The sequence below is a fragment of the Equus quagga genome, chromosome 1 (genome assembly GCF_021613505.1).
Source record: "Equus quagga isolate Etosha38 chromosome 1, UCLA_HA_Equagga_1.0, whole genome shotgun sequence".
In the NCBI taxonomy this organism is placed as follows: domain Eukaryota; kingdom Metazoa; phylum Chordata; class Mammalia; order Perissodactyla; family Equidae; genus Equus; species Equus quagga.
Genome location: NC_060267.1, coordinates 142,472,539 through 142,478,538, shown reverse-complemented (window position 1 = coordinate 142,478,538; position 6,000 = coordinate 142,472,539). Strand labels below are relative to the sequence as shown.

The 6,000-nt window shown below is 43.4% G+C and overlaps 1 long non-coding RNA gene across 1 annotated transcript; it reads left to right on the top strand.

The window, feature by feature from the left end:
- Positions 1–945: 945 nt before the first annotated feature.
- Positions 946–4,235, top strand: LOC124238717 (uncharacterized). The gene is made up of 3 exons (XR_006888348.1): positions 946–2,560; positions 3,333–3,428; positions 4,179–4,235. It is a non-coding gene; the product is annotated as an uncharacterized LOC124238717 (long non-coding RNA).
- The last annotated feature ends 1,765 nt before the right edge of the window (positions 4,236–6,000 follow it).

The following is a 6,000-nucleotide window of genomic DNA, read 5'->3' as shown; positions in this document are numbered from 1 at the left end:
AGAGAAAAAACAAGTGTCTGAAAACAGTGAGACCACAAAGGAAAATATTCCCAGAACTGAGATGTCCTGTGAAGATGGCACCCTTTCAGGTAAACATAATATAGGAACAATTTCATCAGATATTGATCAGCCTACTAAAGATGACAGTAAACTCAGCATTTCTCCCACAGCTTTAAATACTGAGGAAAATGTAGCCAGTCCTCCCCCAAACATTCAGCATATTGAAGAAAGAGTCCCAAGTGGAGTGGAGGACGTGCTTCAGACAGATGACAACATGGAGATTTGCACACCTGATAGGAGTTCCCCGGCAAAGGTAGAGGGGGCCTCCCCTCTAGGAAATTCAAGGCTGGACAGCCCGGATGTGAACATTGTTCTAAAGCAGGATATGCAAACAGAGCCTCCTGAGGCAGAGGTGGTAAAACAGGAAAGCAGCACATCTGAGGGCAAAATCATGGGGGAAGTGGGGAGACAGGACGGCAGCTCTGCTAGTTCAGCCAGTGCTGTAGAAAGCACTGTTGTGAAGAAGGAGGTGGCTGAGAAGAGCCACATCAGCCCAATGGATAATAAATGGAAGCCCCTACAAGGTGTGGGGAACCTGGCTGCACCAACTGCTGTCACATCCAGTGCTGTGGAAGTTAAGGCATTGAGCGCTGTGCCTGAAATGAAACCACAGGGCTTGAGAATAGAAATTAAAAGCAAAAATAAAGTTCGGCCTGGGTCGCTCTTTGATGAAGTAAGAAAGACAGCACGCTTAAACCGGAGGCCACGAAATCAGGAGAGTTCAAGTGATGAGCAGACACCTAGTCGGGATGGTGATAGCCAGTCCAGGAGTCCAAGTAGATCTCGAAGTAAATCTGAAACCAAATCAAGACACAGAACAAGATCTGTCTCCTACAGTCACTCAAGAAGTCGATCACGGAGTTCCACATCATCTTATCGGTGAGCAACATCTCTTTCCTTGCTCTTTATCAGGGAGAGTCTGCTACTCTTTAGCTTGGAAGAACATCACAATTAGGGACAAGATCATTATTTCCAAATACCTGGAAGGGAATGAAGAGAAGGCTTGGTGCTGTGTGACTCAGAGAGCAGATTGAGGACTTAGGGAGTGGAGATTTTAGGGGAACGAATTTGAGTTCAGTGTAAAAATCTTACCATCAATTAAGGTGCTCTGGCAATAGAAATGAGTTGCCATGATAAGTGGCAAGTTCATCTTTAAAGTTGTGAGGCTGCTCTCTCGCCTGTTTGTGATGCCTTAGAAGAGAGTCCTGAATTTACAGAATATATAGGATTTAGAGATCGTTAATCTAATCCTCCATTTCACACAAGTGGAATGTGAGGGCCAGAGAGGCCAAGCTACCTGCCCAGGACATGCATCTAGTAGATTTTGCTTCAAAGGGGAAATGATAAAAACAGTCATTTTTAGATTTATTTTTTTTGGTTCAAGTTGCATCTAACTTTTGTCATCAACATAGACTGGATAGTGCAGAGAACGAGAATTTTTAAAAACTAAAAGAATTGGTGATGGTGATGGGAAGTTAATAAGTAATTTGTATTATTTTCTTTTCCTTGTAACTATTTCATGGTTTTACCTCTTAATTACTCATATCTCTTATTATCTTGTGCTTGATTTTCATCACTTGAACTTAAAATACACTAAGAATCCTTTGAGTGTTTTTTTCCTTTCTAGTTATTTATCAGTCTTTTTCTTCCCTTACTCACCCAGATTTCTTTAACAGTAAGAACCAACACTTGCCATCTGTAATAACTGTCTCCCATTTACTCCTCAGTTGCTTGCAGTCTATCTTCTGTGCCTTCCCTCCCCCATCTCACTACATTGACTAAGGTTTTCAGCGACTTCCACATGGCCAGTGCCAGGGCATGTTTTCAGTCCTTCTGGAAGCCCTCTTCCGGCTCTCCTCATCCCTCTCAGACCATTCAGTACTTCTTTTGTGGTCTCCTCTTCCTGCTCCTGCCCTGACTCTCAACAGGCCCAGAGAGCTGGTGAGTCCTGGCCTTTTCTCTCCAGGTTCATATTCCCAGATGCACTTGCCTGTTGAGCTACTCTGGCCTCCTGTGTGCTCATCATCTGCCTTACCCTTTACATTCAGACAGTTCTGAGCTGTTGGTGTTGCTGGCCACTCTCATTTACCTTTCTACCGCTGCCTTTGCAGTGCATGCTGTTTTGTTCTGCAAAGGCAGACAGGCATAGAAAGGCTAAGGAATTTGCTGTTAGGCAGCTAATGGGAGTAGGCTGAGATAGCTAAACTTTGCCTCCCTGTTTTGTTTACCTGCCTGGGCCCGACTTCCTACTGGGCTGTGAACTCGTTGAAGCCAGGGACTGTTTCCTGCTCATCTGTCAGTCACCTCACAGAGTCTGCCCTGTAATTGTTTGTTGAGTAAGTGATTAGAATCTTACTAGAACATAATGTGTTCATTCTCTTGCAGATAAACTGGAAGCAGATCATGTCTTCCAAAACATAAGTACATACTGAATAAAACCTATGAAGATACTACCTAAGTAGCCTATACATAGGGGTATTGTTCTGTTCCTGAATGACAGGTATAAAGTAGGGGGAGAGGGGTGGGGAGCCAAGTGAATGCCAGGGTCAGGATTGCATTACTTAAGTTTCTTGTTTGTATTATTAAATGTTAAATAGATAGGAAAAAATAAATGATTAAGTGGAAAAAAATAATAAAAAATGTCTCTAGCTTCAAAAATAGAGCTTTGGCATACCTGATGTACCCCTGCCTAGTGCCACCCTACTTTCTCTGTTCTCTCCTAGAGTTAACATTATTCTAAACTTCTGCTATAGTTTTGTTTTTCTTTATAGTTTTACCACAAATGTTTCTGCCCATATACAATATTGTTTTTGCATGTTTTTTAACAAAATCCTTTTATATATATTTATATAGATAGATGTTCTGTATTTGCCTTTTTCACTGAACATTATGTTCCAAAGAGATATCTGTTGATACATGTAACTGGAGTTCATTCGTTTTCCTACTTGAGGATATTTCAGTATATATCTGTGCATCATTTGTTTTTAACCCATTCTTCCGTTAATGGAGATTTGGATTATTTCCTCTTCAGGCATTACAGATAGGGCTCCTATGATCATACCTGTAGCAGCCTTTTCTGGTTTTTCTTTATTTCATTCTGTTCGATTTAAACCCTCCTTAGCTGTCACTGTCATACTCTCCATGAGGAGTTTGTGAGAGACCTTTCTAAGACCTTTCCTCTTGTTGTATTTTCCCCGTCCTGTCCTAGTAGTGAGTAATCTTAACAGCATGGTGAGTTAATATAATTCTCTTTTTTCCGCTTTTAATTGTAGATCAAGAAGCTACTCTAGAAGTCGGAGCAGAGGATGGTACAGCAGAGGCCGCACCAGGAGCCGGAGTAGTTCCTACCGCAGTTACAAAAGTCACAGGTGAGTTTGTGAATCCCACCCTCCTGTGTGGTCTCCATCCTGTCTGCTTTTTAAGACTTGCACAAGCAGAGTAGGGTAGCTGTTAAGAAGAATCCTATCCTTGCTGAATACCCTGCAGGCCTATTTTCTCATGTAGTTCTTTCCTTTGGAGAGCCACCGATTTCTTACTGGCTTTCTCAGGATGGGATCTTATCAGAGTGAGGAAAGAGAAATGATAGGAATATTTAAGAGAGGCCCTGACCACCACCTCCACGTCCCCTTCACCCCCAGTACATCTTTCTTACCCTGAGTTCACATCTGCAGTCACCTCTTGACTTGGGGTAGAGATTGGGAGAGGAGGATTGTTAAAAGGGGACCAAAGGAAGAAGCGTGTGTGGGGTGGCCCCAGGTTTCTAGTTCTCCCACCTTCTTTGACTCCTCTTTCACCTCTCAAGGTATTTTCTGCTGCTGCAGCTTCACTTTACTTATAAGTGTCCGACCTGTGCAGGCCTTCCCCTCCCCACCCAGTCAGAGCCTCCCCAGTGCCTCTCTATGTGCATCTCATAGAAGGATTGCATGAAACTTAATCTTTCTCACAAAATCCAACATGCTTTAAAAGAAAAAATCCAACATATTTTGATATGAAAACGAAATAAATATAGCTGCTGGATTTCATTGTGTCTTCTCCTTGATGAGCAAATAAATGTCTAGATTTTTGATATAGCCTGTCCTGATCCACAAGATGATGGTCCTTCATGTGATTACTATTAGGACATCCAGCAGGAGCAGATCCAGGAGCAGCTCATATGATCCCCACAGTCGGTCCAGGTATGGACAGGGATTGGGTGACCACCTCGGGGACCAAATTGAAAGACCTTCTTATATAAAACCCTTAATTCCCCTTTAACAAATGTTGTATGGAAAAACTCAGCACATGTATTTGTCTTATGAAATCATTCCCTTTCTAAATTAGGCCTTTTTGACAGTTTTTATCTGTTGGCCCATTGAACTCTAATATCAAAAGTGACAATTGATGTCAAATTGTAATGGCAGGTGTTTATTGAATGTAATTGCCTAATAAGATCCACCAGATTCTAATCAAACTAACTCAGTATTAATTTTGTGATATTTTTTAATGCAGAAAAGAAATTAACATTTTTCTATTTAATATGGTAAGTCTGATTTGGGGCAATTGTGAAATGTTTCCAGTATTTGTTCTGCAAATGTGTCCTCACACTGTCATATAATGCCCATGTTCTAAGAAACACTCTTAAGATCCTAAAAAGAAACGGGGGCTGGCCAGGTGGTGCAGCAGTTAAGTTCACACCTTTCTCTTCTCGGCCGCCCAGGGTTGGCCGGTTCAGATTCCGGGTGTGGACATGGCACCCACCGCTTGGCGAAAGCCATGCTATGGTAGGCATCCCACGTATAAAGCAGAGGAAGATGGGCATGGATGTTAGCTCAGGGCCAGTCTTCCTCAGCAAAACGAGGAGGATTGGCAGTAGTTAGCTCAGGGCTAATCTTCCTCAAAGAAAAAAAAAAAGCGGGGGAGGGGTGCGGCCTGGTGGCGCAGCGGTTAAATGCGCACATTCTGCTTCGGCAACCCAGGGTTCGCCGGTTCAGATCCTGGGTGCGGACATGGCACCGCTTGGCAAGCCACGCTGTGGTAGGCGTCCTACATATAAAGTAGAGGAAGATGGGCACGTATGTTAGCTCAGGGCCCGTCTTCTTCAGCAAAAAGAGGAAGATTGGCAGATGTTAGCTCAGGGCTAATCTTCCTTAAAAAAAAAAAAGGGATTATATGAGTTATTTGAATGGGAAAATTTAGCGTTTGTTGTTGCTGTTAAAGCAGGTCCTACACTTACGATAGCTACTATAGCAGGAGTCGGAGTCGAAGTAGAAGCCAGAGGAGTGACAGTTACCACCGAGGCAGAAGTTACAACAGGCGGTCCAGGTGGGTCTCCTTGGTGCACTGCAAGTTACTGTGGGCACTTGGTGTACGAGGTGATAGACTGCTAGTAGAAGAGAAAGCATAGTCTTCTAAGGACAGAAATACTTCTTTCTCTTCTTGAATTTCAGCAACCCACAGGCAGCTACTTAAAGTGGCCTTTGATTAAGGATTGCTGGGTAATGTTTGTTAGTTATTGTTAATGTTTGAATCTAAAATGGATTTTTAAATATTCACATATCCTTGGACAAACATTTCTTTTGGAAGGAGTAAAGAGAGAGGCCAAAGAAGTGGGCTCTCCACCTACCAGCTCCAGCTCGGGCTTTTCTGTCTTTTCTCCTTGAATGTGCTGGAACCTTTCCTTCTGCCTGGAGACACAAATGCTGACTCCACCATCTCCCCTCCTGCCTTTTGAAATGGCCAATTCCCACCTACCCTACAAATCTCTACTGCCCCTAGGAAGCCCTTCCTGACTGCCAACCCTGAGATATGCCCTGCCCCCCCCCCCCCCCCCCCGTGTGTCTTATTTGTCCTGCCCACTATTTTATACTATTCTTTAGCCCCAAGGAGCTACACTTGGTCTGCTGTGTGGGGGGGTCCCTAGGATCTGGCAGAGTGATTGGCTCTCAGTGAATGTTTGTCAAA